The 23,801-nt window shown below is 46.1% G+C and overlaps 22 non-coding genes and 2 pseudogenes across 22 annotated transcripts; all 24 read right to left on the bottom strand.

The window, feature by feature from the left end:
* Nucleotides 1-207: 207 nt before the first annotated feature.
* On the bottom strand, nucleotides 208-326 carry LOC139053672 (5S ribosomal RNA). Its single transcript, XR_011510681.1, has one exon. It is a non-coding gene; the product is annotated as a 5S ribosomal RNA (ribosomal RNA).
* A 560-nt stretch (nucleotides 327-886) lies between these two features.
* LOC139053671 (5S ribosomal RNA) lies at nucleotides 887-1,005 on the bottom strand. The gene has a single exon (XR_011510680.1). It is a non-coding gene; the product is annotated as a 5S ribosomal RNA (ribosomal RNA).
* A 559-nt stretch (nucleotides 1,006-1,564) lies between these two features.
* On the bottom strand, nucleotides 1,565-1,683 carry LOC139053670 (5S ribosomal RNA). The gene has a single exon (XR_011510679.1). It is a non-coding gene; the product is annotated as a 5S ribosomal RNA (ribosomal RNA).
* Nucleotides 1,684-2,242: 559 nt separating this feature from the next.
* Nucleotides 2,243-2,361, bottom strand: LOC139053669 (5S ribosomal RNA). Its single transcript, XR_011510678.1, has one exon. It is a non-coding gene; the product is annotated as a 5S ribosomal RNA (ribosomal RNA).
* A 559-nt stretch (nucleotides 2,362-2,920) lies between these two features.
* On the bottom strand, nucleotides 2,921-3,039 carry LOC139053668 (5S ribosomal RNA). Its single transcript, XR_011510676.1, has one exon. It is a non-coding gene; the product is annotated as a 5S ribosomal RNA (ribosomal RNA).
* A 559-nt stretch (nucleotides 3,040-3,598) lies between these two features.
* On the bottom strand, nucleotides 3,599-3,717 carry LOC139053667 (5S ribosomal RNA). Its single transcript, XR_011510675.1, has one exon. It is a non-coding gene; the product is annotated as a 5S ribosomal RNA (ribosomal RNA).
* A 559-nt stretch (nucleotides 3,718-4,276) lies between these two features.
* On the bottom strand, nucleotides 4,277-4,395 carry LOC139053665 (5S ribosomal RNA). Its single transcript, XR_011510673.1, has one exon. It is a non-coding gene; the product is annotated as a 5S ribosomal RNA (ribosomal RNA).
* A 560-nt stretch (nucleotides 4,396-4,955) lies between these two features.
* Nucleotides 4,956-5,074, bottom strand: LOC139053663 (5S ribosomal RNA). Its single transcript, XR_011510672.1, has one exon. It is a non-coding gene; the product is annotated as a 5S ribosomal RNA (ribosomal RNA).
* A 559-nt stretch (nucleotides 5,075-5,633) lies between these two features.
* On the bottom strand, nucleotides 5,634-5,752 carry LOC139053659 (5S ribosomal RNA). Its single transcript, XR_011510671.1, has one exon. It is a non-coding gene; the product is annotated as a 5S ribosomal RNA (ribosomal RNA).
* Nucleotides 5,753-6,311: 559 nt separating this feature from the next.
* Nucleotides 6,312-6,430, bottom strand: LOC139053647 (5S ribosomal RNA). Its single transcript, XR_011510661.1, has one exon. It is a non-coding gene; the product is annotated as a 5S ribosomal RNA (ribosomal RNA).
* A 559-nt stretch (nucleotides 6,431-6,989) lies between these two features.
* Nucleotides 6,990-7,108, bottom strand: LOC139053636 (5S ribosomal RNA). Its single transcript, XR_011510650.1, has one exon. It is a non-coding gene; the product is annotated as a 5S ribosomal RNA (ribosomal RNA).
* Nucleotides 7,109-7,667: 559 nt separating this feature from the next.
* On the bottom strand, nucleotides 7,668-7,786 carry LOC139053657 (5S ribosomal RNA). Its single transcript, XR_011510670.1, has one exon. It is a non-coding gene; the product is annotated as a 5S ribosomal RNA (ribosomal RNA).
* A 559-nt stretch (nucleotides 7,787-8,345) lies between these two features.
* LOC139053625 (5S ribosomal RNA) lies at nucleotides 8,346-8,464 on the bottom strand. The gene has a single exon (XR_011510639.1). It is a non-coding gene; the product is annotated as a 5S ribosomal RNA (ribosomal RNA).
* A 559-nt stretch (nucleotides 8,465-9,023) lies between these two features.
* Nucleotides 9,024-9,142, bottom strand: LOC139053614 (5S ribosomal RNA). The gene has a single exon (XR_011510628.1). It is a non-coding gene; the product is annotated as a 5S ribosomal RNA (ribosomal RNA).
* A 559-nt stretch (nucleotides 9,143-9,701) lies between these two features.
* Nucleotides 9,702-9,820, bottom strand: LOC139053602 (5S ribosomal RNA). The gene has a single exon (XR_011510616.1). It is a non-coding gene; the product is annotated as a 5S ribosomal RNA (ribosomal RNA).
* Nucleotides 9,821-10,379: 559 nt separating this feature from the next.
* On the bottom strand, nucleotides 10,380-10,498 carry LOC139053590 (5S ribosomal RNA). Its single transcript, XR_011510605.1, has one exon. It is a non-coding gene; the product is annotated as a 5S ribosomal RNA (ribosomal RNA).
* Nucleotides 10,499-11,057: 559 nt separating this feature from the next.
* LOC139053578 (5S ribosomal RNA) lies at nucleotides 11,058-11,176 on the bottom strand. The gene has a single exon (XR_011510594.1). It is a non-coding gene; the product is annotated as a 5S ribosomal RNA (ribosomal RNA).
* Nucleotides 11,177-11,735: 559 nt separating this feature from the next.
* Nucleotides 11,736-11,854, bottom strand: LOC139053701 (5S ribosomal RNA). Its single transcript, XR_011510710.1, has one exon. It is a non-coding gene; the product is annotated as a 5S ribosomal RNA (ribosomal RNA).
* Nucleotides 11,855-12,413: 559 nt separating this feature from the next.
* LOC139053689 (5S ribosomal RNA) lies at nucleotides 12,414-12,532 on the bottom strand. Its single transcript, XR_011510698.1, has one exon. It is a non-coding gene; the product is annotated as a 5S ribosomal RNA (ribosomal RNA).
* A 559-nt stretch (nucleotides 12,533-13,091) lies between these two features.
* Nucleotides 13,092-13,210, bottom strand: LOC139053677 (5S ribosomal RNA). Its single transcript, XR_011510687.1, has one exon. It is a non-coding gene; the product is annotated as a 5S ribosomal RNA (ribosomal RNA).
* A 559-nt stretch (nucleotides 13,211-13,769) lies between these two features.
* On the bottom strand, nucleotides 13,770-13,888 carry LOC139053660 (5S ribosomal RNA; annotated as a pseudogene).
* Nucleotides 13,889-17,458: 3,570 nt separating this feature from the next.
* Nucleotides 17,459-17,577, bottom strand: LOC139053666 (5S ribosomal RNA). Its single transcript, XR_011510674.1, has one exon. It is a non-coding gene; the product is annotated as a 5S ribosomal RNA (ribosomal RNA).
* A 539-nt stretch (nucleotides 17,578-18,116) lies between these two features.
* LOC139053572 (5S ribosomal RNA) lies at nucleotides 18,117-18,235 on the bottom strand. Its single transcript, XR_011510588.1, has one exon. It is a non-coding gene; the product is annotated as a 5S ribosomal RNA (ribosomal RNA).
* A 559-nt stretch (nucleotides 18,236-18,794) lies between these two features.
* On the bottom strand, nucleotides 18,795-18,913 carry LOC139053658 (5S ribosomal RNA; annotated as a pseudogene).
* Between the last annotated feature and the right edge of the window lie 4,888 nt (nucleotides 18,914-23,801).

Raw genomic sequence — 23,801 nt, 5'->3', positions numbered from 1 at the left:
CCGCGTCTTTCATGTTGTTTTAATTTGTGCGCGCGAAGCTCACATCGATATGTTGACGTACGAGATGCTGCGGATGATGAGTGTTTACATTTCGCCAACGCGTCCACTCACCACAGCTTTACGCCTACATGCGCAACATGCCAACTAAAATAATAACACTAATAATAATAAAAAGAAGTACATGCAAAAAAAAATTAAAAAGAAAGGTGCCATCAGCACTCGGTGTTCCCAGGTGGTCTCCCTCCCAAGTACTGACCGAGCCCAATGCTGCTTAGCTTCGGGGATCGGACGAGAACCGGCGTATTCAGCATGGTATGGCCGATGGCGAGAAACGAAGGTTTCTGATGTCACCTGCATCTAAAAATGAGCATTGGCTCTCTACAGCTACAATGAATAGTCTTTACGGGTTACGGAAACGTCTCATTACGTGGTTTGAATTTGTTGATCTGCGCTAGAAAAGAGAAAATTGCGTGTGCGAGTTGTGCAGAGGAGAGTGGACGTAACACGTTGTGTGTGCTTTTCCGCGGCTTGCACAGCTAGGTGGCTTGGAATGTGCTGCCGTCTATGTGATGTTACCAACCTGCACGCGTGTAATAGCGATGCAGTTCGCAGTTTATGCGAATAATTTGCGCGATTAGTGACACTTCTTGTCGCCGTATTACTCCGCGTAATATCATGCCGCGTCTTTCATGTTGTTTTAATTTGTGCGCGCGAAGCTCACATCGATATGTTGACGTACGAGATGCTGCGGATGATGAGTGTTTACATTTCGCCAACGCGTCCACTCACCACAGCTTTACGCCTACATGCGCAACATGCCAACTAAAATAATAACACTAATAATAATAAAAAGAAGTACATGCAAAAAAAAAATTAAAAAGAAAGGTGCCATCAGCACTCGGTGTTCCCAGGTGGTCTCCCTCCCAAGTACTGACCGAGCCCAATGCTGCTTAGCTTCGGGGATCGGACGAGAACCGGCGTATTCAGCATGGTATGGCCGATGGCGAGAAACGAAGGTTTCTGATGTCACCTGCATCTAAAAATGAGCATTGGCTCTCTACAGCTACAATGAATAGTCTTTACGGGTTACGGAAACGTCTCATTACGTGGTTTGAATTTGTTGATCTGCGCTAGAAAAGAGAAAATTGCGTGTGCGAGTTGTGCAGAGGAGAGTGGACGTAACACGTTGTGTGTGCTTTTCCGCGGCTTGCACAGCTAGGTGGCTTGGAATGTGCTGCCGTCTATGTGATGTTACCAACCTGCACGCGTGTAATAGCGATGCAGTTCGCAGTTTATGCGAATAATTTGCGCGATTAGTGACACTTCTTGTCGCCGTATTACTCCGCGTAATATCATGCCGCGTCTTTCATGTTGTTTTAATTTGTGCGCGCGAAGCTCACATCGATATGTTGACGTACGAGATGCTGCGGATGATGAGTGTTTACATTTCGCCAACGCGTCCACTCACCACAGCTTTACGCCTACATGCGCAACATGCCAACTAAAATAATAACACTAATAATAATAAAAAGAAGTACATGCAAAAAAAAATTAAAAAGAAAGGTGCCATCAGCACTCGGTGTTCCCAGGTGGTCTCCCTCCCAAGTACTGACCGAGCCCAATGCTGCTTAGCTTCGGGGATCGGACGAGAACCGGCGTATTCAGCATGGTATGGCCGATGGCGAGAAACGAAGGTTTCTGATGTCACCTGCATCTAAAAATGAGCATTGGCTCTCTACAGCTACAATGAATAGTCTTTACGGGTTACGGAAACGTCTCATTACGTGGTTTGAATTTGTTGATCTGCGCTAGAAAAGAGAAAATTGCGTGTGCGAGTTGTGCAGAGGAGAGTGGACGTAACACGTTGTGTGTGCTTTTCCGCGGCTTGCACAGCTAGGTGGCTTGGAATGTGCTGCCGTCTATGTGATGTTACCAACCTGCACGCGTGTAATAGCGATGCAGTTCGCAGTTTATGCGAATAATTTGCGCGATTAGTGACACTTCTTGTCGCCGTATTACTCCGCGTAATATCATGCCGCGTCTTTCATGTTGTTTTAATTTGTGCGCGCGAAGCTCACATCGATATGTTGACGTACGAGATGCTGCGGATGATGAGTGTTTACATTTCGCCAACGCGTCCACTCACCACAGCTTTACGCCTACATGCGCAACATGCCAACTAAAATAATAACACTAATAATAAAAAAAAGAAGTACATGCAAAAAAAAATTAAAAAGAAAGGTGCCATCAGCACTCGGTGTTCCCAGGTGGTCTCCCTCCCAAGTACTGACCGAGCCCAATGCTGCTTAGCTTCGGGGATCGGACGAGAACCGGCGTATTCAGCATGGTATGGCCGATGGCGAGAAACGAAGGTTTCTGATGTCACCTGCATCTAAAAATGAGCATTGGCTCTCTACAGCTACAATGAATAGTCTTTACGGGTTACGGAAACGTCTCATTACGTGGTTTGAATTTGTTGATCTGCGCTAGAAAAGAGAAAATTGCGTGTGCGAGTTGTGCAGAGGAGAGTGGACGTAACACGTTGTGTGTGCTTTTCCGCGGCTTGCACAGCTAGGTGGCTTGGAATGTGCTGCCGTCTATGTGATGTTACCAACCTGCACGCGTGTAATAGCGATGCAGTTCGCAGTTTATGCGAATAATTTGCGCGATTAGTGACACTTCTTGTCGCCGTATTACTCCGCGTAATATCATGCCGCGTCTTTCATGTTGTTTTAATTTGTGCGCGCGAAGCTCACATCGATATGTTGACGTACGAGATGCTGCGGATGATGAGTGTTTACATTTCGCCAACGCGTCCACTCACCACAGCTTTACGCCTACATGCGCAACATGCCAACTAAAATAATAACACTAATAATAATAAAAAGAAGTACATGCAAAAAAAAATTAAAAAGAAAGGTGCCATCAGCACTCGGTGTTCCCAGGTGGTCTCCCTCCCAAGTACTGACCGAGCCCAATGCTGCTTAGCTTCGGGGATCGGACGAGAACCGGCGTATTCAGCATGGTATGGCCGATGGCGAGAAACGAAGGTTTCTGATGTCACCTGCATCTAAAAATGAGCATTGGCTCTCTACAGCTACAATGAATAGTCTTTACGGGTTACGGAAACGTCTCATTACGTGGTTTGAATTTGTTGATCTGCGCTAGAAAAGAGAAAATTGCGTGTGCGAGTTGTGCAGAGGAGAGTGGACGTAACACGTTGTGTGTGCTTTTCCGCGGCTTGCACAGCTAGGTGGCTTGGAATGTGCTGCCGTCTATGTGATGTTACCAACCTGCACGCGTGTAATAGCGATGCAGTTCGCAGTTTATGCGAATAATTTGCGCGATTAGTGACACTTCTTGTCGCCGTATTACTCCGCGTAATATCATGCCGCGTCTTTCATGTTGTTTTAATTTGTGCGCGCGAAGCTCACATCGATATGTTGACGTACGAGATGCTGCGGATGATGAGTGTTTACATTTCGCCAACGCGTCCACTCACCACAGCTTTACGCCTACATGCGCAACATGCCAACTAAAATAATAACACTAATAATAATAAAAAGAAGTACATGCAAAAAAAAATTAAAAAGAAAGGTGCCATCAGCACTCGGTGTTCCCAGGTGGTCTCCCTCCCAAGTACTGACCGAGCCCAATGCTGCTTAGCTTCGGGGATCGGACGAGAACCGGCGTATTCAGCATGGTATGGCCGATGGCGAGAAACGAAGGTTTCTGATGTCACCTGCATCTAAAAATGAGCATTGGCTCTCTACAGCTACAATGAATAGTCTTTACGGGTTACGGAAACGTCTCATTACGTGGTTTGAATTTGTTGATCTGCGCTAGAAAAGAGAAAATTGCGTGTGCGAGTTGTGCAGAGGAGAGTGGACGTAACACGTTGTGTGTGCTTTTCCGCGGCTTGCACAGCTAGGTGGCTTGGAATGTGCTGCCGTCTATGTGATGTTACCAACCTGCACGCGTGTAATAGCGATGCAGTTCGCAGTTTATGCGAATAATTTGCGCGATTAGTGACACTTCTTGTCGCCGTATTACTCCGCGTAATATCATGCCGCGTCTTTCATGTTGTTTTAATTTGTGCGCGCGAAGCTCACATCGATATGTTGACGTACGAGATGCTGCGGATGATGAGTGTTTACATTTCGCCAACGCGTCCACTCACCACAGCTTTACGCCTACATGCGCAACATGCCAACTAAAATAATAACACTAATAATAAAAAAAAGAAGTACATGCAAAAAAAAATTAAAAAGAAAGGTGCCATCAGCACTCGGTGTTCCCAGGTGGTCTCCCTCCCAAGTACTGACCGAGCCCAATGCTGCTTAGCTTCGGGGATCGGACGAGAACCGGCGTATTCAGCATGGTATGGCCGATGGCGAGAAACGAAGGTTTCTGATGTCACCTGCATCTAAAAATGAGCATTGGCTCTCTACAGCTACAATGAATAGTCTTTACGGGTTACGGAAACGTCTCATTACGTGGTTTGAATTTGTTGATCTGCGCTAGAAAAGAGAAAATTGCGTGTGCGAGTTGTGCAGAGGAGAGTGGACGTAACACGTTGTGTGTGCTTTTCCGCGGCTTGCACAGCTAGGTGGCTTGGAATGTGCTGCCGTCTATGTGATGTTACCAACCTGCACGCGTGTAATAGCGATGCAGTTCGCAGTTTATGCGAATAATTTGCGCGATTAGTGACACTTCTTGTCGCCGTATTACTCCGCGTAATATCATGCCGCGTCTTTCATGTTGTTTTAATTTGTGCGCGCGAAGCTCACATCGATATGTTGACGTACGAGATGCTGCGGATGATGAGTGTTTACATTTCGCCAACGCGTCCACTCACCACAGCTTTACGCCTACATGCGCAACATGCCAACTAAAATAATAACACTAATAATAATAAAAAGAAGTACATGCAAAAAAAAAATTAAAAAGAAAGGTGCCATCAGCACTCGGTGTTCCCAGGTGGTCTCCCTCCCAAGTACTGACCGAGCCCAATGCTGCTTAGCTTCGGGGATCGGACGAGAACCGGCGTATTCAGCATGGTATGGCCGATGGCGAGAAACGAAGGTTTCTGATGTCACCTGCATCTAAAAATGAGCATTGGCTCTCTACAGCTACAATGAATAGTCTTTACGGGTTACGGAAACGTCTCATTACGTGGTTTGAATTTGTTGATCTGCGCTAGAAAAGAGAAAATTGCGTGTGCGAGTTGTGCAGAGGAGAGTGGACGTAACACGTTGTGTGTGCTTTTCCGCGGCTTGCACAGCTAGGTGGCTTGGAATGTGCTGCCGTCTATGTGATGTTACCAACCTGCACGCGTGTAATAGCGATGCAGTTCGCAGTTTATGCGAATAATTTGCGCGATTAGTGACACTTCTTGTCGCCGTATTACTCCGCGTAATATCATGCCGCGTCTTTCATGTTGTTTTAATTTGTGCGCGCGAAGCTCACATCGATATGTTGACGTACGAGATGCTGCGGATGATGAGTGTTTACATTTCGCCAACGCGTCCACTCACCACAGCTTTACGCCTACATGCGCAACATGCCAACTAAAATAATAACACTAATAATAATAAAAAGAAGTACATGCAAAAAAAAATTAAAAAGAAAGGTGCCATCAGCACTCGGTGTTCCCAGGTGGTCTCCCTCCCAAGTACTGACCGAGCCCAATGCTGCTTAGCTTCGGGGATCGGACGAGAACCGGCGTATTCAGCATGGTATGGCCGATGGCGAGAAACGAAGGTTTCTGATGTCACCTGCATCTAAAAATGAGCATTGGCTCTCTACAGCTACAATGAATAGTCTTTACGGGTTACGGAAACGTCTCATTACGTGGTTTGAATTTGTTGATCTGCGCTAGAAAAGAGAAAATTGCGTGTGCGAGTTGTGCAGAGGAGAGTGGACGTAACACGTTGTGTGTGCTTTTCCGCGGCTTGCACAGCTAGGTGGCTTGGAATGTGCTGCCGTCTATGTGATGTTACCAACCTGCACGCGTGTAATAGCGATGCAGTTCGCAGTTTATGCGAATAATTTGCGCGATTAGTGACACTTCTTGTCGCCGTATTACTCCGCGTAATATCATGCCGCGTCTTTCATGTTGTTTTAATTTGTGCGCGCGAAGCTCACATCGATATGTTGACGTACGAGATGCTGCGGATGATGAGTGTTTACATTTCGCCAACGCGTCCACTCACCACAGCTTTACGCCTACATGCGCAACATGCCAACTAAAATAATAACACTAATAATAATAAAAAGAAGTACATGCAAAAAAAAATTAAAAAGAAAGGTGCCATCAGCACTCGGTGTTCCCAGGTGGTCTCCCTCCCAAGTACTGACCGAGCCCAATGCTGCTTAGCTTCGGGGATCGGACGAGAACCGGCGTATTCAGCATGGTATGGCCGATGGCGAGAAACGAAGGTTTCTGATGTCACCTGCATCTAAAAATGAGCATTGGCTCTCTACAGCTACAATGAATAGTCTTTACGGGTTACGGAAACGTCTCATTACGTGGTTTGAATTTGTTGATCTGCGCTAGAAAAGAGAAAATTGCGTGTGCGAGTTGTGCAGAGGAGAGTGGACGTAACACGTTGTGTGTGCTTTTCCGCGGCTTGCACAGCTAGGTGGCTTGGAATGTGCTGCCGTCTATGTGATGTTACCAACCTGCACGCGTGTAATAGCGATGCAGTTCGCAGTTTATGCGAATAATTTGCGCGATTAGTGACACTTCTTGTCGCCGTATTACTCCGCGTAATATCATGCCGCGTCTTTCATGTTGTTTTAATTTGTGCGCGCGAAGCTCACATCGATATGTTGACGTACGAGATGCTGCGGATGATGAGTGTTTACATTTCGCCAACGCGTCCACTCACCACAGCTTTACGCCTACATGCGCAACATGCCAACTAAAATAATAACACTAATAATAATAAAAAGAAGTACATGCAAAAAAAAATTAAAAAGAAAGGTGCCATCAGCACTCGGTGTTCCCAGGTGGTCTCCCTCCCAAGTACTGACCGAGCCCAATGCTGCTTAGCTTCGGGGATCGGACGAGAACCGGCGTATTCAGCATGGTATGGCCGATGGCGAGAAACGAAGGTTTCTGATGTCACCTGCATCTAAAAATGAGCATTGGCTCTCTACAGCTACAATGAATAGTCTTTACGGGTTACGGAAACGTCTCATTACGTGGTTTGAATTTGTTGATCTGCGCTAGAAAAGAGAAAATTGCGTGTGCGAGTTGTGCAGAGGAGAGTGGACGTAACACGTTGTGTGTGCTTTTCCGCGGCTTGCACAGCTAGGTGGCTTGGAATGTGCTGCCGTCTATGTGATGTTACCAACCTGCACGCGTGTAATAGCGATGCAGTTCGCAGTTTATGCGAATAATTTGCGCGATTAGTGACACTTCTTGTCGCCGTATTACTCCGCGTAATATCATGCCGCGTCTTTCATGTTGTTTTAATTTGTGCGCGCGAAGCTCACATCGATATGTTGACGTACGAGATGCTGCGGATGATGAGTGTTTACATTTCGCCAACGCGTCCACTCACCACAGCTTTACGCCTACATGCGCAACATGCCAACTAAAATAATAACACTAATAATAATAAAAAGAAGTACATGCAAAAAAAAATTAAAAAGAAAGGTGCCATCAGCACTCGGTGTTCTCAGGTGGTCTCCCTCCCAAGTACTGACCGAGCCCAATGCTGCTTAGCTTCGGGGATCGGACGAGAACCGGCGTATTCAGCATGGTATGGCCGATGGCGAGAAACGAAGGTTTCTGATGTCACCTGCATCTAAAAATGAGCATTGGCTCTCTACAGCTACAATGAATAGTCTTTACGGGTTACGGAAACGTCTCATTACGTGGTTTGAATTTGTTGATCTGCGCTAGAAAAGAGAAAATTGCGTGTGCGAGTTGTGCAGAGGAGAGTGGACGTAACACGTTGTGTGTGCTTTTCCGCGGCTTGCACAGCTAGGTGGCTTGGAATGTGCTGCCGTCTATGTGATGTTACCAACCTGCACGCGTGTAATAGCGATGCAGTTCGCAGTTTATGCGAATAATTTGCGCGATTAGTGACACTTCTTGTCGCCGTATTACTCCGCGTAATATCATGCCGCGTCTTTCATGTTGTTTTAATTTGTGCGCGCGAAGCTCACATCGATATGTTGACGTACGAGATGCTGCGGATGATGAGTGTTTACATTTCGCCAACGCGTCCACTCACCACAGCTTTACGCCTACATGCGCAACATGCCAACTAAAATAATAACACTAATAATAATAAAAAGAAGTACATGCAAAAAAAAATTAAAAAGAAAGGTGCCATCAGCACTCGGTGTTCCCAGGTGGTCTCCCTCCCAAGTACTGACCGAGCCCAATGCTGCTTAGCTTCGGGGATCGGACGAGAACCGGCGTATTCAGCATGGTATGGCCGATGGCGAGAAACGAAGGTTTCTGATGTCACCTGCATCTAAAAATGAGCATTGGCTCTCTACAGCTACAATGAATAGTCTTTATGGGTTACGGAAACGTCTCATTACGTGGTTTGAATTTGTTGATCTGCGCTAGAAAAGAGAAAATTGCGTGTGCGAGTTGTGCAGAGGAGAGTGGACGTAACACGTTGTGTGTGCTTTTCCGCGGCTTGCACAGCTAGGTGGCTTGGAATGTGCTGCCGTCTATGTGATGTTACCAACCTGCACGCGTGTAATAGCGATGCAGTTCGCAGTTTATGCGAATAATTTGCGCGATTAGTGACACTTCTTGTCGCCGTATTACTCCGCGTAATATCATGCCGCGTCTTTCATGTTGTTTTAATTTGTGCGCGCGAAGCTCACATCGATATGTTGACGTACGAGATGCTGCGGATGATGAGTGTTTACATTTCGCCAACGCGTCCACTCACCACAGCTTTACGCCTACATGCGCAACATGCCAACTAAAATAATAACACTAATAATAAAAAAAAGAAGTACATGCAAAAAAAAATTAAAAAGAAAGGTGCCATCAGCACTCGGTGTTCCCAGGTGGTCTCCCTCCCAAGTACTGACCGAGCCCAATGCTGCTTAGCTTCGGGGATCGGACGAGAACCGGCGTATTCAGCATGGTATGGCCGATGGCGAGAAACGAAGGTTTCTGATGTCACCTGCATCTAAAAATGAGCATTGGCTCTCTACAGCTACAATGAATAGTCTTTACGGGTTACGGAAACGTCTCATTACGTGGTTTGAATTTGTTGATCTGCGCTAGAAAAGAGAAAATTGCGTGTGCGAGTTGTGCAGAGGAGAGTGGACGTAACACGTTGTGTGTGCTTTTCCGCGGCTTGCACAGCTAGGTGGCTTGGAATGTGCTGCCGTCTATGTGATGTTACCAACCTGCACGCGTGTAATAGCGATGCAGTTCGCAGTTTATGCGAATAATTTGCGCGATTAGTGACACTTCTTGTCGCCGTATTACTCCGCGTAATATCATGCCGCGTCTTTCATGTTGTTTTAATTTGTGCGCGCGAAGCTCACATCGATATGTTGACGTACGAGATGCTGCGGATGATGAGTGTTTACATTTCGCCAACGCGTCCACTCACCACAGCTTTACGCCTACATGCGCAACATGCCAACTAAAATAATAACACTAATAATAATAAAAAGAAGTACATGCAAAAAAAAATTAAAAAGAAAGGTGCCATCAGCACTCGGTGTTCCCAGGTGGTCTCCCTCCCAAGTACTGACCGAGCCCAATGCTGCTTAGCTTCGGGGATCGGACGAGAACCGGCGTATTCAGCATGGTATGGCCGATGGCGAGAAACGAAGGTTTCTGATGTCACCTGCATCTAAAAATGAGCATTGGCTCTCTACAGCTACAATGAATAGTCTTTACGGGTTACGGAAACGTCTCATTACGTGGTTTGAATTTGTTGATCTGCGCTAGAAAAGAGAAAATTGCGTGTGCGAGTTGTGCAGAGGAGAGTGGACGTAACACGTTGTGTGTGCTTTTCCGCGGCTTGCACAGCTAGGTGGCTTGGAATGTGCTGCCGTCTATGTGATGTTACCAACCTGCACGCGTGTAATAGCGATGCAGTTCGCAGTTTATGCGAATAATTTGCGCGATTAGTGACACTTCTTGTCGCCGTATTACTCCGCGTAATATCATGCCGCGTCTTTCATGTTGTTTTAATTTGTGCGCGCGAAGCTCACATCGATATGTTGACGTACGAGATGCTGCGGATGATGAGTGTTTACGTTTCGCCAACGCGTCCACTCACCACAGCTTTACGCCTACATGCGCAACATGCCAACTAAAATAATAACACTAATAATAATAAAAAGAAGTACATGCAAAAAAAAATTAAAAAGAAAGGTGCCATCAGCACTCGGTGTTCCCAGGTGGTCTCCCTCCCAAGTACTGACCGAGCCCAATGCTGCTTAGCTTCGGGGATCGGACGAGAACCGGCGTATTCAGCATGGTATGGCCGATGGCGAGAAACGAAGGTTTCTGATGTCACCTGCATCTAAAAATGAGCATTGGCTCTCTACAGCTACAATGAATAGTCTTTACGGGTTACGGAAACGTCTCATTACGTGGTTTGAATTTGTTGATCTGCGCTAGAAAAGAGAAAATTGCGTGTGCGAGTTGTGCAGAGGAGAGTGGACGTAACACGTTGTGTGTGCTTTTCCGCGGCTTGCACAGCTAGGTGGCTTGGAATGTGCTGCCGTCTATGTGATGTTACCAACCTGCACGCGTGTAATAGCGATGCAGTTCGCAGTTTATGCGAATAATTTGCGCGATTAGTGACACTTCTTGTCGCCGTATTACTCCGCGTAATATCATGCCGCGTCTTTCATGTTGTTTTAATTTGTGCGCGCGAAGCTCACATCGATATGTTGACGTACGAGATGCTGCGGATGATGAGTGTTTACATTTCGCCAACGCGTCCACTCACCACAGCTTTACGCCTACATGCGCAACATGCCAACTAAAATAATAACACTAATAATAATAAAAAGAAGTACATGCAAAAAAAAATTAAAAAGAAAGGTGCCATCAGCACTCGGTGTTCCCAGGTGGTCTCCCTCCCAAGTACTGACCGAGCCCAATGCTGCTTAGCTTCGGGGATCGGACGAGAACCGGCGTATTCAGCATGGTATGGCCGATGGCGAGAAACGAAGGTTTCTGATGTCACCTGCATCTAAAAATGAGCATTGGCTCTCTACAGCTACAATGAATAGTCTTTACGGGTTACGGAAACGTCTCATTACGTGGTTTGAATTTGTTGATCTGCGCTAGAAAAGAGAAAATTGCGTGTGCGAGTTGTGCAGAGGAGAGTGGACGTAACACGTTGTGTGTGCTTTTCCGCGGCTTGCACAGCTAGGTGGCTTGGAATGTGCTGCCGTCTATGTGATGTTACCAACCTGCACGCGTGTAATAGCGATGCAGTTCGCAGTTTATGCGAATAATTTGCGCGATTAGTGACACTTCTTGTCGCCGTATTACTCCGCGTAATATCATGCCGCGTCTTTCATGTTGTTTTAATTTGTGCGCGCGAAGCTCACATCGATATGTTGACGTACGAGATGCTGCGGATGATGAGTGTTTACATTTCGCCAACGCGTCCACTCACCACAGCTTTACGCCTACATGCGCAACATGCCAACTAAAATAATAACACTAATAATAATAAAAAGAAGTACATGCAAAAAAAAATTAAAAAGAAAGGTGCCATCAGCACTCGGTGTTCCCAGGTGGTCTCCCTCCCAAGTACTGACCGAGCCCAATGCTGCTTAGCTTCGGGGATCGGACGAGAACCGGCGTATTCAGCATGGTATGGCCGATGGCGAGAAACGAAGGTTTCTGATGTCACCTGCATCTAAAAATGAGCATTGGCTCTCTACAGCTACAATGAATAGTCTTTATGGGTTACGGAAACGTCTCATTACGTGGTTTGAATTTGTTGATCTGCGCTAGAAAAGAGAAAATTGCGTGTGCGAGTTGTGCAGAGGAGAGTGGACGTAACACGTTGTGTGTGCTTTTCCGCGGCTTGCACAGCTAGGTGGCTTGGAATGTGCTGCCGTCTATGTGATGTTACCAACCTGCACGCGTGTAATAGCGATGCAGTTCGCAGTTTATGCGAATAATTTGCGCGATTAGTGACACTTCTTGTCGCCGTATTACTCCGCGTAATATCATGCCGCGTCTTTCATGTTGTTTTAATTTGTGCGCGCGAAGCTCACATCCATATGTTGACGTACGAGATGCTGCGGATGATGAGTGTTTACATTTCGCCAACGCGTCCACTCACCACAGCTTTACGCCTACATGCGCAACATGCCAACTAAAATAATAACACTAATAATAAAAAAAAGAAGTACATGCAAAAAAAAATTAAAAAGAAAGGTGCCATCAGCACTCGGTGTTCCCAGGTGGTCTCCCTCCCAAGTACTGACCGAGCCCAATGCTGCTTAGCTTCGGGGATCGGACGAGAACCGGCGTATTCAGCATGGTATGGCCGATGGCGAGAAACGAAGGTTTCTGATGTCACCTGCATCTAAAAATGAGCATTGGCTCTCTACAGCTACAATGAATAGTCTTTACGGGTTACGGAAACGTCTCATTACGTGGTTTGAATTTGTTGATCTGCGCTAGAAAAGAGAAAATTGCGTGTGCGAGTTGTGCAGAGGAGAGTGGACGTAACACGTTGTGTGTGCTTTTCCGCGGCTTGCACAGCTAGGTGGCTTGGAATGTGCTGCCGTCTATGTGATGTTACCAACCTGCACGCGTGTAATAGCGATGCAGTTCGCAGTTTATGCGAATAATTTGCGCGATTAGTGACACTTCTTGTCGCCGTATTACTCCGCGTAATATCATGCCGCGTCTTTCATGTTGTTTTAATTTGTGCGCGCGAAGCTCACATCGATATGTTGACGTACGAGATGCTGCGGATGATGAGTGTTTACATTTCGCCAACGCGTCCACTCACCACAGCTTTACGCCTACATGCGCAACATGCCAACTAAAATAATAACACTAATAATAATAAAAAGAAGTACATGCAAAAAAAAATTAAAAAGAAAGGTGCCATCAGCACTCGGTGTTCCCAGGTGGTCTCCCTCCCAAGTACTGACCGAGCCCAATGCTGCTTAGCTTCGGGGATCGGACGAGAACCGGCGTATTCAGCATGGTATGGCCGATGGCGAGAAACGAAGGTTTCTGATGTCACCTGCATCTAAAAATGAGCATTGGCTCTCTACAGCTACAATGAATAGTCTTTACGGGTTACGGAAACGTCTCATTACGTGGTTTGAATTTGTTGATCTGCGCTAGAAAAGAGAAAATTGCGTGTGCGAGTTGTGCAGAGGAGAGTGGACGTAACACGTTGTGTGTGCTTTTCCGCGGCTTGCACAGCTAGGTGGCTTGGAATGTGCTGCCGTCTATGTGATGTTACCAACCTGCACGCGTGTAATAGCGATGCAGTTCGCAGTTTATGCGAATAATTTGCGCGATTAGTGACACTTCTTGTCGCCGTATTACTCCGCGTAATATCATGCCGCGTCTTTCATGTTGTTTTAATTTGTGCGCGCGAAGCTCACATCGATATGTTGACGTACGAGATGCTGCGGATGATGAGTGTTTACATTTCGCCAACGCGTCCACTCACCACAGCTTTACGCCTACATGCGCAACATGCCAACTAAAATAATAACACTAATAATAATAAAAAGAAGTACATGCAAAAAAAAATTAAAAAGAAAGGTGCCATCAGCACTCGGTGTTCCCAGGTGGTCTCCCTCCCAAGTACTGACCGAGCCCAATGCTGCTTAGCTTCGGGGATCGGACGAGAACCGGCGTATTCAGCATGGTATGGCCGATTTTTTTTTTTTTTTTTTCTTTATTTCCTTGTCACAGAAATGCCATGCGAATACATTGTTAAAAGAGAATCAGCTTAGCTTATGCTGACTCTCTGAAATTAATATCGCTTGAATTTCGCCAACTCATCGAACAGCGGCAACCAATCGGGCGGTTCTTTCTGGGCTTTGTACACTTCACGCATGTAGACGACACTTTCAATAAAGTTTTCTCGTACAGAATGGGCATTCACATCAGCATGACATACCGACATTCTTGTGGACCATATACTATGGAGGCTCAGCAGCATAATAAGGTCATATGGAATATCGTTATTGCCTGTGTCTAAGTATCTGATACCACGTGGGGTTATTGGTAATGCTTTCTTTAATGTTCGTTGTAAGATGTCCCAATGAAAAAAGGGATCCCAACAATCAATGAAGACGTGATCGACAGTCTCTGGTTTTTTACACTTTATGCAATCGGTGGTCCACGGCACATATATTCCCTTGTCGGCCAGCCAAGTCTTTACAGGCAAGGTATTTGTGTGGAGTTTGAAGAAGAATGATTTTACCGATGGTTTCACAGGCATTCTTTTGACCCTTTTGAGGACATCATCGCCTGAACCTCCATAGTATGCTAGCCTATACATTGGAACTGGCATTAATGAGTCTATCATATCATGGTACAATTTCTTTCTTTTGACGGAACTTAAATATTCTAGCGAGAATCGAACACTAAGCATACGGAAAGATAGCACTACTTCCTGAAGGAAACCTTTCACTGGAGGGGAGTGAACAGTCGAACACGAAACAAGGAAGTCAGGTAACAGATTACCTAATCGCACTTGTGTCATGGTGCGCAAAAATGGATCACTGTGGTTCCGCAAGAACAATCTTGTCAGTGAATACAACCTGGAAGACGTCGGCTATGTGTTGTACGACCACAGTGTTCCGCGTTTTACTCATTTTCAAGGACTTAGCCATGCTCGGCTAGATAGAGCTTATGTGTCACTGGAACTGGTTCCGTTATGTAAAACGTACGAGAACAACCAAGTCTCTTTTAGTGACCACAGTTTGGTTGCCTTCACAATAGGAACAAAAGAACGAAAAACAAACTTCTCGTGGGATTTGTGGAAATTTAACGATAAGTTACTCAACGATGACTGTTTCGTAAATGACATTAAAGAAAAACTTGGACGATTGATTGTAGCTGAAGAGAAATATGTAGTAACCATGTGGGAAGATTTTAAAAATGAAGTGAAGATGAGTGCTATAGAAAGGGCAACTAAACTGAAACAAGAAGAAAAACGGAAAGAAAAAGCCCTGAGGAGTAAACTCGAATTTCTACTGAATGTAGAAAGCACAGAACCTGGCCAAGTCATGAAGGAAATCAAGAAAGTTAAAAGCCAGTTAGAAATCATCGATACAGAGAAGTACCGTGGTGCCATGATAAGATCCCGTGCAGAAAGATTGTGGCAAGGGGAAACACCGAATAAACGTGCGCTAAGTGACGAGAAAGCTTACGCTCGCCGCAGTGATATAAAACAGATAAGCTACAATGACGAAGTAACGAGTGACCGCAGGACCATTGAACGCGCCTTTGTTGAACACTATAGAGACCTATTTGGCGAAAGAAAAACTGATCTGGGTGGCTTCATAAGCCACTTCCTGCACTTTATGCCACGATTGGAAGAAAGCGTTAAACAAGGCCTCGAAGCGTCTATAACTGTGCGTGAAGTTGAGGCTGCTATAGAAGAACTAGGCTCAGGAAAGGCACCTGGGCCGGATGGATTAAGTGCAGCTTTCTACAAAACATTTAAAGCAGAAATAGCACCAATTATGAAGGAATTTTTAGTGCAGTCCTACAAAAACAACCGAATACCCGCGTCATTCCGAACAGCTCAGATGGTCCTGATACCAAAATCTGACGATCCTGTAAAGCGCTTGTCTGTTGCATCGTACCGCCCCATTAGCCTTGCGAACACTGACTATAAAATTTTTATGAAAATACTGGCGAAAAGGTTACAGAGCGTAATAAAAATTTTAGTTGGAACCCACCAAACGTGTGGGATTAAAGGGCGCACAATAACTACCAATGTACACGTCGCCAGGAGCATTCTAGAATGCGTCGATGCTTTCGAGGGTAAAGTTGCAATGTTACAGCTAGACCTGGAGAAGGCATTTGACCGTGTGGCTCATGATATTCTCTTCGAGATTTTAGAATACACGAACATAGGATCAGTGATTATTGATGGCTTAAAAATGGTGTACACAGATTGCAGCACACGGCTAATTATTAACAAGAGTCTCACGAGAAGCGTCAATGTCTGCTCATCTCTGAAACAGGGGTGCCCAATTTCGTCATTGCTTTTCGCAATATACCTGGAGCCTTTTTGCTTAGCCATTAAAGAGAACGAGAAAATAAGAGGTTTCAAATTACAGCAAAGTGAAGTGAAAGTGCTTTCCTATGCAGACGATCTAGCAGTGTTTTGCGATTACTATGACAGTGTCAGCGAAGTGGTAACTCTGGCGAAAACTTATTGTGAAAAAACAGGTAGTGCCATAAACTGGGATAAGTGCATCGGGTTTTGGCATGGCGCGTGGCAAAGCAAACCACGCAGTTTCGCAAAGATACAGTGGGTGACCACGCCTGTGAGATATCTTGGCGTGCCGCTTGAGCATTACAAAGACAGTAAGCAGTTCTGGGAACAGGAAACACAGACGGCGAAGGAACAAGCGCTGGCATGGCAAGGGCGCAATCTCTCAATGTTCGCGCGCTCCACTGTGTGCAACATTTTTCTGGTTGCAAAAATATGGTACATACTACAAGTGCTATTCATGTCGCGAGTGAATGTACAAAAACTGCATCGAGTGTTTGCTGTGTTCATTTGGAACTCAACCTGGGAACGCTGCAGCCGCTCTAATCTGTTCAGATCAGTTCGCAGCGGTGGTCTTGGACTATCACACCTATTTGTACGCCAGATTGTATCGCGGTTTATGTTCTTGCGGAACCACAGCATGGTATGGCCGATGGCGAGAAACGAAGGTTTCTGATGTCACCTGCATCTAAAAATGAGCATTGGCTCTCTACAGCTACAATGAATAGTCTTTACGGGTTACGGAAACGTCTCATTACGTGGTTTGAATTTGTTGATCTGCGCTAGAAAAGAGAAAATTGCGTGTGCGAGTTGTGCAGAGGAGAGTGGACGTAACACGTTGTGTGTGCTTTTCCGCGGCTTGCACAGCTAGGTGGCTTGGAATGTGCTGCCGTCTATGTGATGTTACCGACCTGCACGCGTGTAATAGCGATGCAGTTCGCAGTTTATGCGAATAATTTGCGCGATTAGTGACACTTCTTGTCGCCGTATTACTCCGCGTAATATCATGCCGCGTCTTTCATGTTGTTTTAATTTGTGCGCGCGAAGCTCACATCGATATGTTGACGTACGAGATGCTGCGGATGATGAGTGTTTACATTTCGCCAACGCGTCCACTCACCACAGCTTTACGCCTACATGCGCAACATGCCAACTAAAATAATAACACTAATAATAAAAAAAAGAAGTACATGCAAAAAAAAAATTAAAAAGAAAGGTGCCATCAGCACTCGGTGTTCCCAGGTGGTCTCCCTCCCAAGTACTGACCGAGCCCAATGCTGCTTAGCTTCGGGGATCGGACGAGAACCGGCGTATTCAGCATGGTATGGCCGATGGCGAGAAACGAAGGTTTCTGATGTCACCTGCATCTAAAAATGAGCATTGGCTCTCTACAGCTACAATGAATAGTCTTTACGGGTTACGGAAACGTCTCATTACGTGGTTTGAATTTGTTGATCTGCGCTAGAAAAGAGAAAATTGCGTGTGCGAGTTGTGCAGAGGAGAGTGGACGTAACACGTTGTGTGTGCTTTTCCGCGGCTTGCACAGCTAGGTGGCTTGGAATGTGCTGCCGTCTATGTGATGTTACCAACCTGCACGCGTGTAATAGCGATGCAGTTCGCAGTTTATGCGAATAATTTGCGCGATTAGTGACACTTCTTGTCGCCGTATTACTCCGCGTAATATCATGCCGCGTCTTTCATGTTGTTTTAATTTGTGCGCGCGAAGCTCACATCGATATGTTGACGTACGAGATGCTGCGGATGATGAGTGTTTACATTTCGCCAACGCGTCCACTCACCACAGCTTTACGCCTACATGCGCAACATGCCAACTAAAATAATAACACTAATAATAAAAAAAAGAAGTACGAAAGGTGCCATCAGCACTCGGTGTTCCCAGGTGGTCTCCCTCCCAAGTACTGACCGAGCCCAATGCTGCTTAGCTTCGGGGATCGGACGAGAACCGGCGTATTCAGCATGGTATGGCCGATGGCGAGAAACGAAGGTTTCTGATGTCACCTGCATCTAAAAATGAGCATTGGCTCTCTACAGCTACAATGAATAGTCTTTACGGGTTACGGAAACGTCTCATTACGTGGTTTGAATTTGTTGATCTGCGCTAGAAAAGAGAAAATTGCGTGTGCGAGTTGTGCAGAGGAGAGTGGACGTAACACGTTGTGTGTGCTTTTCCGCGGCTTGCACAGCTAGGTGGCTTGGAATGTGCTGCCGTCTATGTGATGTTACCAACCTGCACGCGTGTAATAGCGATGCAGTTCGCAGTTTATGCGAATAATTTGCGCGATTAGTGACACTTCTTGTCGCCGTATTACTCCGCGTAATATCATGCCGCGTCTTTCATGTTGTTTTAATTTGTGCGCGCGAAGCTCACATCGATATGTTGACGTACGAGATGCTGCGGATGATGAGTGTTTACATTTCGCCAACGCGTCCACTCACCACAGCTTTACGCCTACATGCGCAACATGCCAACTAAAATAATAACACTAATAATAAAAAAAAGAAGTACATGCAAAAAAAAATTAAAAAGAAAGGTGCCATCAGCACTCGGTGTTCCCAGGTGGTCTCCCTCCCAAGTACTGACCGAGCCCAATGCTGCTTAGCTTCGGGGATCGGACGAGAACCGGCGTATTCAGCATGGTATGGCCGATTTTTTTTTCTTTATTGCCGACTTCGACGTTCTAAATCATGGTTTACAAAGGATAAAACATGTGAGCCACGCTTCGCTCAACACGGTACTAAAATCTTTTCAACATCGCTAATTCATCAAATACAGAGATCCATTGCGGTGGATCAGGCAGCGCTTTGAAACCGTCTCTCACACACACAACACTCTCAATGAAATTTTCCCGAGTCGGTCGAGCAATAATGTCTCCGTTATGGAATTGCAGTCTAGTTTTCCACATTGCGTGGAGGCTCAGGACCATAATAAGGTCATGCGGGACATCCTCGGTGCTATCAATCAGTAAGAAGCGTATTCCATATGGGTCTAAGGGTAAGTGTTTTTTCAATGTTCTCTGCAGAACATCCCTGTGAAAGATGGCGTCCCAGCAGTCTAGGAATGCATGTTCTATTGTTTCCGGTTTTTTGCATAATAAGCAGTCGGTGGTCCAGGGGATGAATATACCCTTTTCATGAAGCCAGGTCTTAACGGGAAGTGTGTTTGTGTGTAATGTGAAGAAGAAAGATTTAGCTGACGGCCGTATTGGCATTTTTTTCACTCTCTTTAAGACATCTTGTCCTGGGCCTCCACGGTGTGGAAGAGGGTACAAAGGTGCAGGGAACATCGTGTCCACGAGATCTCTGTATAGTTTTTTCCTTGTAACGGTTGACAGGTATAGCTGTGAAAAACGTACATTCAACATCCTATATGACCATACCACTTCACGCAGGTAACCAGTCACAGCTCCTGGAATGTTGTGAACAGTCGAAACAATGAATCCTGGAATTTGTCTACACAGCCGTACCTGTATCACTGTTCGGAGAAACGGATCTTTTTGATCCCGTAAAAACACAAAACGTGACACGACTTGTCGCAGAAACAAATGAGCTAGACCAAGCCCACCTTTCTTGACAGGGAGGAACAAGTTCGTTCGACTCATCCTCTCCCAGGTAGACGCCCAAATAAATGTAGCGAAAACTCGGTGAATTTTTTGTACGCTTACCCTCGCAGCACACAACACATTCATAACGTACCATATCTTAGATACTAAAAAGAGGTTGCAGACAGTGGCTCTAGAAAACATTGACAATTGCTTTCCTCTCCACCCGTCAGCTTTTTCCTTTGCTTTCGAAGTTTGATCGAGCCAGTACGATTCAGGTTCACGGTAACTTCCGAGAGGCACACCCAAGTACTGCGTTGGTAACGACGACCACTTCAATCGACAAAGGGCCTCCGGCGTGTCTTTCCAACTACCATGCCAGAAGCCGTAACTCTTATCCCAGTTTATCTGGGCTCCAGTTGAATCGCAGAACTTTTCAACCACAGTCGTGGCCTCCTTAATGCTGGCTGTGTTTGTGCAGAAAATCGCGATATCGTCGGCATATGCCAAGATTTTTACGTGTGCTGCCTGCAGCCGATAGCCTGCTATGCGCTCGTTATTTCTGATTGCCAAACAGAGTGGTTCGAGATAAGCAGCAAATAGAAGGGGCGACAGCGGGCATCCTTGCCGCACAGACGAACGCACGCGAAAGCTATCGGTGAGCTCCCCATTAACAATAATGCGCGTTGAGCATTCTCTGTACGCCATCGTGACGCCTTCCGTTATGACGTTGCCAACATTCGCATGTTCCAGTATGCAGAACAAAGCCTTGTGCGAGACGAGGTCGAATGCCTTTGCCAAATCGATCTGCATCATCGCGACGTGGTCGCCAATCGCATCGCAACACTCAAGCACACTTCGAGCCACGTGTACATTTGTTGTGATACTGCGGCCTTTAATGCCACAAGTCTGGTGCGGCCCTACCAATGTTTTAATTACACTTTGAAGTCGTTTGGCCAAGGCTTTCGCGAATATTTTATAGTCGACGTTGGCTAGAGTTATCGGGCGATATGACCCTGGCAACAAAAGTTTTTGCTCATCATCACTCTTCGGAATTAGCACAATATATGAGGTTGTGAAAGACAAGGGCAATCTTTTTCGCTCAAACGCTTCACTTATAACTTCGTGAAGAACGCGGGCCAATGCAGACTTGAAGGTTTTATAGAAAGTGGCTCCCAAGCCATCGGGCCCAGGTGCTTTACCGATGGGCAACTCATCTATTGCGCACTCTATCTCACTCAGGCTTATTGGTAGTTCCAGACGTGTCCTAACTTCTTCATCGAGCTTTGGTATCAATGAGAGAAATTCTTTTTCGTAGCTATCTTTAAGGTCCCGCGGGTGACCTAATATTGCTTTAAAGTGATCGGCGATCCCTTGTTTGATGTCATTTTTGTCGCGCGTAACGTGATTGCCTTTAGCTAGCTGGCGGATTTCTTTCCGACATGCGTACCTTTTCTCCTCTGATAAGGCTCGTTTCGTTGGAATTTCTCCCGCCCACAACTTCTCAGACCTTGATCTCACAAGCGCTGCTTTATATTTTTCTGTATCTATCCTTTCTAGTTCAGTTTTCACTTTCTTTAATTCGTCAACATACGCACCAGGCTCGAGACTTTCCATGCTGATAAAAAATTGCAGTTGCTGGCGAAGATTTGTTTCTGCTTGTTTCTGCTTGTGTCTAATGACACTGCTTCTTTGAATGGCCAACATTTTGACTCTCTGTTTCAATTCTTCCCATTGAATGGCAAAGCTTACTGGCTTGGCTGAAGTCAGGTTTTCTAGTTCCTTCACTACAGCATCGACAAAAACATCGTCATGTAACAACTGCGCATTCATTTTCCAAAGATCCCAATTAAAGGTGTGTTTGCTTTGTCTTTTCCCGAACGTGGCAGTTACCAAACAGTGATCGCTGTATGCTACAGCTTGCACATCATATTCACAACATAAGGGCACTAATTCGGCTGACACGTTGTAGGGGTTGAAGGACGGACTTCGCGGATGAAAACCAAACTTGGGGGTGATTTATTCTACATATTATATACAGGGAGGTGAGCGACAAGTACCAGACGTACAGTCATTACGGGCCGGCAGCAACTCGGACGCTGCGGCCCGCGGCAAGAAGTTCGAGAGAGGTGAATCAGGGAATCAGGGCATGTCCCAGCATCTCAGGTCTCTCTGGAAGGCTTCTTATAAACCCTTCGAGCACTGCAAGTCACGTCATGTTTGACCAATGAGAGAGTCCGCTCCGATGACGCCACTTTCAGCCAATGGTAGGCGCCCGTGTCGCGGTGTCACACCTGGCGGCTTGCTGCGGTCTTGCATCGCAGACTGGCAATGCACTTCGAACAAAGAGAAGGGGAGGGCTGCACCTGCTTCATTGTCGGATGCCCACCTGCTAATCCCGGCGGCGCACGAACTTGTTGGCATGTAAACTCGTTGCCTTAAACTTGTCTGCTCGGCCGCTTCTCTGGAATGCGCTTTCCTGCTTCTGCATTCCTCAATTAGCTGTGCTGCAATCCGATGTGGTCTGGGGATCTCGAAGTAATCGCAGGAACCAGCTCCATATCTAACAGCTCGTCCTCGCCCCGGTTGTTCTGAATGGCCGGTGAAATCAATTCGCTGGCCATGAGGAACGCTGAAAGAAGCTGCAGGGTACTGGGGTCGAGCCTCGTTTGACGAACTTCGGGATCCTTGGCCCTGGAGAACAGACGTCAAACAAACAAAACAGCACAGCGCTGCACCACGCGTAAGCGCAGGCTCTTCACCCCTGACTCGCCAGACTATTACTGAGTCAAAATCAACCCTGATCTTTTATTTCCCCAATTTCGACAAAACAGTTCAAACCACCCTTCCAAACCGCTATCCATTTCTCCCCGAATGCCGACAAGACCAGAGTACTATTGTTGTTGCAAAACAAAAGGGTCGTTGACGATGCAAACAACAAATGAAAACAGCCGAACATAACTTAAGTGGCCTAACTACACGAACAGCATGTTTCCAATCTATCGCAGTGGCGTACTTATCGCACGTATTGGCGCCACTGAATAATCTGGTCAACCTCACAAGTACGTAATCACAAGCGCACTAGCCTTGTGGTCACTAAACAAAACGCGTACTTGCATTGTAGGCAAACTTTTCACTTACGCTTACTCACGTTTTTTTTCCCTGAAGGTCCTACAGGACACGTGACGTAAACGAACAATTAAACTTGCGGGACTTACACACTCCGCAGAACCCTTAAAATAATGCGTCTTAATAACTCGTTCCACGCATACTTATCAGAGAAGTCAGAATACGGCTGCCCTAACACACACGAGCAACCCAGTCATAAATCTGCTTTCTTCCGTCCACACAGGACATGCGCTAATGGAACTAAGAACGCTTCTCAGTGCAAACCATGCACTCACTGAAAATCTACGCGCTTAACATTAGAAAATTCAAAACACCTAAAAAGAATGATGGTTAAATAACACACACGCGCGTTACGATAGGCCTCTTAACAATAACCTTGACCCTCAGGTTACTCACACACACATAAAAAAAAAAGCCTATCTACTTATTAATGAGCATCTCGCGAGACTACATGTTTACTTAAAACGCATCTTTCAAATCTCGAGCTTCTCGAACGAAAACACAAACAAAGCTCAAACCTTACATATTGAAAGAAATCCTAGTCTCAAATCGCGAAAACATTCCGATGCCCAAAAATAAAACAAACTAACACGTTTTACTTCTACGGAAGGGCTCTTGGCCTCCCTTTGCAAACGCTTACGTCTGACTCATACTTTGAGTCTAACCCGGGGTGGACGTGGTCTGAAAGCTACTCTGGCTGCCGAGAGACAACAAAAGGGCTCACTAACTATCAGCTCCCCCAAGACGTTACGGTCTTCTGCCAATTTGCGTCCCCGCGCCCCGCTTTCAACACGAACTCGCTTGACCGCGTCGCTACTCCCCACCTGGTCTCGTCCTGCCACCTCGCGTTTCTTCGAACTGCACGCTGAGC

This window comes from Dermacentor albipictus, unplaced genomic scaffold, assembly GCF_038994185.2.
Source record: "Dermacentor albipictus isolate Rhodes 1998 colony unplaced genomic scaffold, USDA_Dalb.pri_finalv2 scaffold_160, whole genome shotgun sequence".
Taxonomy (NCBI): Eukaryota; Metazoa; Arthropoda; class Arachnida; order Ixodida; family Ixodidae; genus Dermacentor; species Dermacentor albipictus.
Note: the sequence above shows the minus strand (reverse complement) of the source record. Positions and strands in the feature narration are given on the sequence as shown.